This window comes from Vanessa cardui, chromosome 23, assembly GCF_905220365.1.
Source record: "Vanessa cardui chromosome 23, ilVanCard2.1, whole genome shotgun sequence".
Classification (NCBI taxonomy): domain Eukaryota; kingdom Metazoa; phylum Arthropoda; class Insecta; order Lepidoptera; family Nymphalidae; genus Vanessa; species Vanessa cardui.
In genome coordinates, this window is record NC_061145.1 from 2,422,710 (window position 1) to 2,434,119 (window position 11,410).

At 33.3% G+C, this 11,410-nt stretch overlaps 1 protein-coding gene across 1 annotated transcript in view; it reads right to left on the reverse strand.

Annotated features, from left to right (window-relative positions):
• Positions 1 to 10,491, reverse strand: part of LOC124539911 (octopamine receptor beta-1R-like) — a 109,444-nt gene extending 98,953 nt beyond the window's left edge. Inside the window, exon 1 of the mRNA XM_047117282.1 lies at positions 10,315 to 10,491. The gene's annotated coding sequence lies outside the window, so the exon portion shown is untranslated. The remainder of the gene's footprint in view (positions 1 to 10,314) is intronic.
• Between the last annotated feature and the right edge of the window lie 919 nt (positions 10,492 to 11,410).

The following is an 11,410-nucleotide window of genomic DNA, read 5'->3' on the forward strand; positions in this document are numbered from 1 at the left end:
TATATATTTGACGACCTCCGTGGTCGAGTAGTGTGTACACTGGCTTTCATGGGTCCACCACTCCGAGGTCCCGGGTTCGATTGCAGGCCGAGTCGATGTAGAAAAATCATTAATTTTCTAGTTATCATAGGTCTGGGTGTATGTAGTACCCTCGACACTTCTGATGTTCCATAACACAAGTGCTTTAGCTACTTATATTGGGACAGAGTAATGGATGTAATTAAATATGTCCAATATCTATTTATTTATTATTTATATATGTCACCGTAAGATTACAAAATTCGTTAGACTACAATCTAACGAGATAAATTGTAATCTATATATATTGTGAACCGTGAAAACAAGTAGTAATTGTAACAAGAAATATTTAAAAAAAGAATACAATAAATAAATTAGAACTAGCTAGCGTATGCGGAAAAATTTAAAAGATAATCATAGTTGAATCAATTGATGTGATATTTATTTATAAAAGTTACAATGTAGATAGTATGACTAGTAGATATAGGACTAGTCTTGTGATGCCAAGCACGCCTCGTAACATAGCCGAACATTATTTTAGTCACTTCCTATGACAAAACAAACTCTGTTTACTTTATATTTACATGCAGAGCGCTTCTAATTTATTAATGACTTTCGTCGTTGTTCTATTAGGTGATCTTTGTTTTAGAAATACATGGAGTTGTTTCTATTATCTATATTATCTTTATTTTTAAAATAGAAAAAAATATATTTCAAATCAGATCACTAGAATATACCATTACTTAAAAATTACATTTCTTTTTATGATACAGGTTGGCGGACGAGCATATGGGCCACCTGTAAGAAGAAACCTGTCCGTAAGAAATATTAACTATTCCTTACATCGTCAATGTGCCACCAACCTTGGGAACAAAGATCTTACGTCCCTTATACCTGTAGTTACACTGGCTCACTCACCCTTCAAACCGGAACACAACAATACTGAGTACTGTTATTTGGCGGTAGAATAACTGATGAGCGGATGGTACCTACCCAGGTGGGATTGCACAAAGCCCTACCACCAAGTAAAAGACGAATTAAAGAAAATAAATTTTTGAATTGAGTCAATCGTAATTCAAACCTTAAGGTTTCCGCGTTCACGAGATCACCATCTTCTTCAGGTCATTGACCCACATGGACATAGCCTAAGCTGGGTTTACAAATATTCACAGTCTCGCTACTAACTTAGCTCTCGTCTCGTTTTGAGAAGATCGATTGTAGTGCTCTGTTTTAATGTTTAATGTTGTTTGTGGATTCGCATTAGCAGATTTTCACACAGATTTTCTCACTATATTTCCTTCACCAAGCATGAATTATAAACACAAAATAAGCACCTGATTATTCAGTCCAATCAAAGCACTGAGTCATCTCGGCATTTGTCTGAATATTTTCCAGACGTTCCAAGTACTTACCTTAAGTACAAGCTATTCACGCAAGATATATTATAGTATATGTATATATGATATATACATATACTATATATGTATGTCACGATTACCTGACCCTAATAATCAGAACGAGAAATCAATGCAATTTTTTAATGTTAACGAAAACAGGAAATCTTTAAAACCTTTTAGTGATATTTTTTGTGCTAGTGGTTGGTGGACGAGCATATGGGTTACCTGATGGTAAGTGGTCACCACCGCCCATAGACAATGGCGCTGTAAGAAAAAATAACCATTCCTTTTATCACTCATGCGTCACCAACCTTCGGAACTAAGAAGATGTTACGTGCCTGTAGTTACACTGGCTCACACAATCAAAGCGGAACACAACAATACCAAGAACTGCTGTTTAGCGGTAGAATATCTGATGATTGGTTGGTACCTACCCAGACGGGCTTGAACAAAGTCCTACCACCAAGCGACGTAACCGGTCTAATCCAGGATTTGAATTCAGTTCTTTGGGATCTGACTGCAAGGTCTCCGGTTCACATAGTTAACAGACTGATACGTAACCCGAAAAAGAGCCGAGATAGCCCAGTGGTTAGAAGAGCTGAGGTGGCCCAGTGGTTAGAATGCGTGCATCTTAACCGATGATTGCGGGTTCAAACCCAGGAAAGCAAAACTGAATTTTCATGTGTCTATTTTGTGTTTATAGTTCATTTCGAGCTCGATGGTGAAGGAAAACATCGTGAGGACACCGTTTCCTCAAGGGGAGGAGAGGCATTAGCCCAGCAGTGAGAAATTTACAGGCTGTTGTTGTTGTACGTAACCCGGTTTTAACGGATGTCCAAAAACATTAACAACGCACTCTGTTTTATTGTATACAATTCTGTTAAAATTCATTCACAAACCGCGCTCTGCGGCGTCGCGTTGTAATATTTATTTTTCAGTCATCGTTACACTACGCCATAACAATTACACTTTACATGATGACGTCATCGTCGCGTGATATAGTTATTTGTATTTATTTTACTGGTAGTTGTTTTGTACAAGTTTATTTGTGAATACTAGTCGTCTAATGTGTTAGGCAAAAAAGTGATGTCGTAAGGCGGTTTGTATTGTCTAATGACAGTCAAACTGAACGTTGTAAGACATCGTGTAGTATATTTAGCGTCAGCGTTGCACATGTACGAAGCCGGGTCGGGTCGCTAGTATATATATTTATACATTTAGAATGTTTTCACATGAGCCCTAGGGCACCTGCCTCCCACGCTTGGTTCATACTACGAAATTCGTTGTTTTTGAAACAAAACGACAAAAAAAAACCAATTTAAATTGAACCGTCACAACGTACATTCATATTCGTTTTAAATGTATTTGTATTTTGACCATAGAGTTCAACTTTAAGTGGAAGTGGAGTCCAAACGAGAAGACGACCAGTACGGACAGCAAGAATGAGCTGCACTAGTCACTTTCGCCATGCCGGCCCGCAAGATGCTTTTTCACGCCTTGTTTGGCACCCAGGTTATAAGAGGAGGGGTACACGTGTGCTAGTAAAGAGTTCAATTTTTTCTCAGTGCGAAAGTAATTGACTCGTGTAAACCAACTATAAGTCGAACTTATTGCGGGTAGTCGGCGTACCTTCCGACTCGTATAAAAACGACCGCTCGATAGACTGCACGTCACTTTCTCATCAGTCGTCGGTCGGTAAGAGTGTCGTTACTTTCACTACTTAGCAGTAAGATCGTTTATTTATAATTGTGGTTTTTTGTTTATTTATGTGTTTGTCATATCTGAAATTAACGGTTGTTTGTGATTGCTCAAAATTTGAGTACAATTTGAGTTATTGTTAAAAATTAAGATTATTTTCAAACAAATTAGCTATAGGTTGTTTCAATTGTTTTCTTTTTTTAATATTTTTCCTTCTGATTGCTAAAAATACATTATTCTATTATTATAAGTCATACATTATTTTAATGCAATTCCAACCATAATAATATGACTAACCTTATCTCTCGCGTATGTTTAACACAAGAAACGGCGTGACCTTGAATTTAGTAAATTATCCCGTAAGCCTTCACGACTACACCCGCCTAACATCACACAGCCACTTACAGTAGGTTGTGCGTACAGTCAGAGTAAGAAAACCTTCGTCAGATTTATAATTAACTCTTTACCAAGTCTTAAACTCTTAGTACGTTTTGAATCTAAACATCAAATCATTGCGACGCAATATGTCTTTCTCGATCGGTAAAGCAGATTGTCGCTCACACTGAGCACACGAAAATAGATCTTAAGATGACAAACCTTTTCTTACCCCGACTGTACAATAAATTGTGTTGTACATAGTAACTGATATTTATATTAACTTTATTGTATAACACAATACAAAAAATGTTTTCTTTTTAATGTTAGTTTTGTATCTCTACGGATGTTTTTCCATGCCCTTGTATCTTATTTTGGATTATCTAAATTAATGTATGTTTAGATATCATTTATCTGTAATACGAGTCGTATAACTAATTAGCTATTTATTTTAGACAGTCTGATCAAAATACTTTAAAAAGATACCGGACAGCTAGTTTATTAAAAAGATTATAAAAATATTTACAAACGAATACTTATTTGTGCGTACAAGTAGTACTTGTAAAGCAGTACACAGCTAGTGTATCCAACTACATGTAACAAGATGTGATACTTCTTTTATCTTTTCTTTAGGAGTTGCAATACAAAAATCATGAGGAACATAAACAGTATTAGTCGCGGTACCGCAAGCCAGATCGACTAGCTGTCAAATCTTGTTTCCTCCTAATCTAAAATATGGCGCTAGTGATGCACAGATAAAACATATTTAATTTTTTTTTATATCAATACAATTTTCACAGATATTCTATTATTTATTTTAATTAGAGCACTGTTACTCATAATAGAGATCGTCGAGTAATCTCCGTCCTTATTTAGATAACAAATCAGTATCAAATAACTCAGCAGTAAAAATAATCATCGTGAAATGAAATCATAAAAGTAACAAAATGAGATTAAGTCGTAAAAGTTCTATTCTCTTGATTAATTTTTTTCCGCTGTTAATGAACTGATATAAAGTTTAAGAAAATACTGTGATTGCATCTAAAACTAAGGTTTAATCAAGACGTATTTATATTGTTACCAGCAGTTATTCTGTAAGATTACACTTCGAATCTCACTCGTGAAAATCTTGATCAACTTATGATGGTAGGGCATTTTCACACGTGTATCCTACATAGTTTCTTATACTTAATCAATATCGTATATCACATAATGACTTTTCACTTTCGAGTTTTGTGGTGAGTTTCGGATTAAGAAAAAAAACATCTATCGCACATAATTGGATTTAAACAATTCGTTCTTATAAATTAATAGCCTTATTATAATAGATTATTGTCTCAGTGATTATAGGACCATAGCTGCTCATAAAAAATGGTATATGTTCATAGATTTTTCTATAAGAAGATTCTTTATTGCAATTCACTTAATAGGCTATTTGACAATGCGAAAAATAAATTGTGAATTATTGTAATCAGTGTATATTATGAGTTTAAAAATGGTTATTTACCAACGAAACTTGAAAATAATACTTAATTTATTCATAAATCAATAAATAAAAATGCATTTTTTCAAACGTTTGTCACGTGACACAAAACGCTCCTGCTTGGCCGGGCTTATGATGAAGTCACTTTTTTGTAAACCTGGCTTTTCTACTATATGTACCACAGATTAAAATACAGCAAAGTGACGTCACCGACCCCATTGCAGTGCCATATTGTCCAAGTAGCTTTTTCGCGCGTTATTTAAATATATAATTTTTAATATGTTATTTTTCGGCAAATATGTACTAGAAGTAAAAAAAAAACAACTTTTACTGGGTTCCTTAACCTCTACTAAATAATATAAAATGGATTTTAAAAACCATTCAAATAGCCTATTGTTAGGTTTTAACGAAAATTTAATATGAGAGAGCAAAAACCTTACTGGCCAGTTAGAGAGCGATACTACTACGGCTGTTTAAAAAAAAATATAATAAAAAAGTAAATAAAATTAAAGTAAATTGTCATCTACATCTACATACTCCAATTTCTTTGAATTAAAACGAAGTTTCGGGGGAGACGCACAAGTCTAAAATAATATTATAAATGTGAAAGTAACTCTGTCTGTCGCTTTTTCACTACCAAACCGCAGAACCGAATTTGTTATGGTGCAAATTTGAACTATAAGGAAGGACATAAGGTACTTTTTGCCTAACAAATGACAAACAGCCCCATAAAACACAAGGGAAGCTACGGAAGACAACTAATACCTTATTTTTGGTAAAAAAAGTTTATTCTCAAGAGACAGAGCAACCACGTCGGATATAGTGCACGAATGTATGCTCAAATACTCTACAGATATATAGATAATAGTATAGTAAAGCCTGTACATTTCCCACTGCTGAGATAAGGCCTCCTCTTCCATTAAGGTGAGGGTTTGGAACATATTCCACCACGCCCTTCCAATGCGGGTCGGTGGAATGCACATATGGCAGAATTTCGATGAAATTAGACACATGCAGGTTTCATCACGATGTATTCCTTCACCACCGAGCACGAGATGAATTATAAACACAAATTAAGCACATTGGTGCTTGCCTGGGTTTGAACCCGCAATCATCGGTTAAGATGCACGCGTTCTAACCACAGGGCTATCTCAGCTCAGCTTTAATAGTATAGTAGTACATTAGATATAGATATATCTTTATGTTCATAATCCAACGGAAATTCGGAGACGAAAGATGTCAGGCTCAGTACCAACATAAATTGACATGATAGCACTGACACTTCGAAATTCAAAATTCCAAGCTGTCAGAGAATTATCGGACGGAAAAACCGATTTTCTTAATGGATAATTATTTGAAGTCGTATAATAGACAAATGCGGCAGGCAAGAGTTTACTATGATACCGCAATGACCCCAAATATACTTATATCGTTCCAGATAATGGCTTTTTTGTCGCTGCCTCTTGAGGCATATAGGATTCACAAGTATCACAACTATCACAAATATTCACAAATCTCAAAGTACTAGGTTTAAATCCAAGATTAGTAAAACTGATGTTAAGTGGTCACCACTACCCATAGACAATAGTGATGTAAACATTTTTAAGTATTATATATAGTCTATTAAAATGAAAGTAGAAAAAAAGATAAACAAACTTTCAAAATAAACTTTATTCAAGTAGGCTTTTACAAGCACTTTTGAATCGTCATTTTAAAATTCAGTGAAGCTACCACCGGTCCGGAAAGGAGATTCTACCGAAAAGATCACGTTTAGTGTTTAATTGAAATACGTGATGTATTTCACTTAAACATTAATTTGACATTGGCCGAAGATAGCACCAAACTCTGGGTGTACATTGTACAACCGAACAAAATTAACAGTCGTAAAATAAAATAAAAAATAAATATACCTTCAGTTTGCTTCCATAAAAATACTACCAATCTATAACTAGTAAACACATATAGAATTAAGCTCGCAACTAACTTTGTAGTGTAATCTTTTGCCTTAATATCCTATGCGCTGTAAAATTTTACCCTCAAAGCGCTTCTTTAATATCACTACAAAAATTTTGTAAAATGATAAATTGGAAAACAGAGTATTAAAGTACAGTTTGTCCTGAAACATAATATCTGACGTCATAGCTCTCGAATAGCGAGGCTTACTCTTTGAGCTAGTTTACCTTAATGGCTAAGGTAACTCTTTTAAAAACATCAAGTATATTGAATGCCATAAACTCTTCACATTTTGAAAACAAATGTTATAATTTTTGAGTCGAGATGGCCCAGTGGTTAGAACGCGTGCATCTTAACCGATGATTGCGGGTTCAAACCTAGGCAAGCACCGCTGATTCATGTGCTTAATTTGTCTTTATAATTCATCTCGTTATCAGCCGTGAAGGAAAACATTGTGAGGAAACCTGCATGTGACAAATTTCATAGAAATTCTGCCACATGTGTATTTCACCAACCCGCATTGGAACAGCGTGGTAGAATTTGTTCCAAACCCACTCCTTAATGGAAGAGGAGGCCTTACTCAGCTGTGGGAAATTTACAGGCTGTTACTTTACTTTACTCCTTTACATAGATACTGGTGCTGTAAATGTTAACCATTCCATACAGCATCGATGCACCACCAACCTAGAGAACTAAAGTGGTTAATTCCCTTGTGCCTGTTGTATATTATGCTGGTTCACTCGACCTTCAAACCGGAACACAAAAATACTGGTGTTTGGTTGCAAATATCTTATGAGTGGATGGTACCTATACAGGCTTCCACAAGGATTTCTTAACTATTATCTTTTTATCATATTATTTTCGATCAATAAATTAATCAATGCTGAATCATGAAAATGTGCCGAGTCCTCAGTCCTAAATACCAAGCATAATATATTTTAAGTATAATAAAGGCGCCAAACTCTCAGTTGTGAAGGATCTTATTGATGATAAGTTGAATTTTAATGTTCATATTACTTTTATAACATATAGCAACTTAGTATACTTAAAGGAGTGGAGAGAGGAGGCACAGAGGGGGTATGATAGCATACGGGTAAGTCTAATCCCCAAAGCACGCAAATATATTTTACATTAAATAAAACCATATATTTTAATTTTCTCATTTTACTAAACATTTTTATTAAATTGAAATCATCCTTAGCCAAATATCAACCTCACTAAACATCACTCCCTCGTGGGAGTAATTTTATCAAAATTAATACTTAACGTAAGAATAAAATCTGCACGAATTGCATGTTCGGAGACGTTATAGTTACTCTAAAAGAAAAATCCACTCAAATCGAATCCAGCTTCGTTCGCCCTATGGGATTTGATTTACGAGCATCCGTTCCTAACGAATGTTTTTATAATACTAAAGGAACACATAGCTTTGTAGTTCGTGAGCGTTCGAGTGACATTTCGATTGTGATATTGAGTGACACTTTGCACATACGACTCCCAAATCAATCCGTTTATCTTCTTGGGAGTACATTTATTCGATCTTGTTCTTTACGTACTATATAATATAAGTCACTTCTGCTTGTATCTATTATTATAGAAACATAGTACTATTTTATACTGTTAAATAATCCGCAAATTTAGTTAATACTTCTTAATATTACTTTCAATTTAGTCCAAATTAAGTTTACTTAAATGAAACCAAGAAATAATTATTTAAAAATGACTGTTTGATTTAAACTTCTCTAAAAGTAACCGAAGAGAATGTACGGAGCAAATTCCACGACGCTGCTCCAATGCGTGTTGGTGGTTTGGCATGTGTCAAAATTTCGTTGAAATTAGATACATGCAGGTCCAAGGACGAGATGACGTTCTTGTCTGGGTTTGAACCCGCTATCTAACCACTATCCCACGTGATTGTGGTGTGATCTAAGAAAATAGTCAATAACAAGGCGGAATTTACCTTACGCCGTTCTAATACAAATTTACATTCAACTTTTATCTCAAACAAACATTATAACAATAAATTCATTCAACTATCATACTTCACTGTGTCGTTTATTATTTTACTATTTAAGATAATATAATCTGTATTTAAACTGAGAAGTTGTATAGTTACTACATGCGTATTAAACGGATCATTATTTTTTTCCTGTTATTCTGTATAATATTAAAAAAATATTGTGATTATTTTTATTCATGTCATTCTGATTTAGAGATGGTAACACTGTTGCATCGTGGTTGGTTAAGAAAGCGGAGCTCGGCTGATCAATTGGACGACGGTATCCATTGTGAGGTGACAGGAGAAAAAAAGAAGAAAAACAGGAGAGAGCGGTCGGTGGTCAGAATCCGGGGTTATCATAAAAATTAAGGGTGATTGATTGTATAACTTGGAATTATGCCAATTGAACATATGATGTCCAATAAATGTATTTATATCTAATCGAACCGAGTTTGGATTTATAAAATATTAGGCCTAAAATTAGAAAGTAAGTAAATTTATATACCTTGTCAGAATAACTAACTGCAAGGGACAAAAAATCCTAGTTCCTAAGGGTCGATAGGGGTATACAAACCATTAGTATTTCTTAAAGTGCCAATACCTAAAGACTGAGGTAACCATTTATCAAAGGGCAGTCTGGCAGAATATATCAAATAAAAAAAGGTTTTATTCAACGATGATGCAAAATAAATTGAAGTCATACATTTAATAAATAATTAATTTCGATTTTTTTTAAAAAAAGTTTCATTTAAAAAAGGAAGAACAAAGAAGGACTTTTGCTCTAATTTGAAAAAAACTGAACAACATTTTTCATCATTATTCCTATTAGGGCTTCTTCGTATGTTACCTTAAATTGCAGCACATATTAGCAACGTAATAAAGTAACAAAAATGACCATAAACAGCCTAATAATAACATCGTTAGTGGTTGTAAATCTTTATTAACGTTTTATGAAGACGTAGCGTGCGTGAAACGATGAAATATTATCTGATCTATTAAAAACTAACATAGTTTTATGAAGAAAAATAATTTCAAATTTGGAATGTTACATTCGAATAGATTAATAAAATAATATTTTAAATTAACGACGGTATTCTTAATATAAAAATATTACACGGTTACTTTTTGTTTTTAATAATAATAAATAATTATTCTTTTATAATTTTTTTTAATGTAATTTGGGCAATGATAATGTTTTTCAGTTTAGTTTTGGTAATTTTTTTTACAAACAACAATTACGTATAATGAGACTTTAAAAGAAAAAAACTTACTTAATATTTTATTTTAGTAGTAATTAAAAGTAAAAATATGTTAATAAATATTTCCAAAAAGAATTAACATTAAATTTATATGAAAAAAATAAAAAGAAATAAACATAATTATTTACTTACGTTAAGTTTAAGATGATACAAAGTTTCTTGTATATAAAACCCAAAACACATTAAATACAATCCAACCGTCACTGTCACCAATTTATCACTTTACAGTTCGCGCGAAAAGTACTTTTTTAAATATCTGTATTTCGTTATGGCGGGTTAAGCGGAGTACAGACGTGCGCACTCCACAGGTCTTGCTACGAGACTGGCTGCGGTAAGTATGTTCGGCGCAGGTTCTGTGCGCTGCAAGCCTGCACGAGCCTTATGGTGCAGTAAGTTTGAAACATTTTGAAAAACTACAATTGCTTTAATTAACAAATAATTAATACACCCGTAAAGAATATTTATTTATTAATCGTTTTATTTTAAAAATATATTTGTTCTGAAATTAAAAATTCAATTCACAAATATCTCCAATTGTCTTTCCATGAGCAATTCTCTTTTGTTTTTTTTTAATAATTCGTTTGCGCGGGAAAACATTATGTAATTTTGTAAGCCAAACGAATGACGCTCTAAAATCGATATACTGATTATGAAATCTACATAAAGAAGTATATCTAACAAAATTAGAAAAAATAAATAAACAATAATGAAAAGAAGGTAGGTAGGTACCTATTGATGAACAACACTGGCTAGTACTTTTTTTATTCGATTAAAAAAAAGACTTCATTTGTTTTCCAATTATGAACTCATTGAAATTGGATCAACTGCCTCACATATTTCATTCGCATGTCATTAAAATTTCAGTAGTCTTCCATCCACGTGTTGTATGGTTTGACAATGTCTAATGATTACAAATTACCTCCATATTGGATATACACAGATATAACATGAGTTTCAAAATTACTACATAGAAATGGAAAGATAAATAGATAAAAGAGAGGAAAGGCTTTTTTATCTTTCGCATAAATTAAAGTTTATTATGATTTAGTGCATGCGTGCATTAGTGTGAGTGAAGCTCATGTTTACAATATGCATTAGTGTATGTGAGAGAAAAAAAAAAAATTGACAATTTTTTTCGCTATCAGGTCTATATAAAAATGTGTATTTATTTAATTAATAAAGGATATACCTACATATATACAATATTTTGATTAAGAACATACAGAAA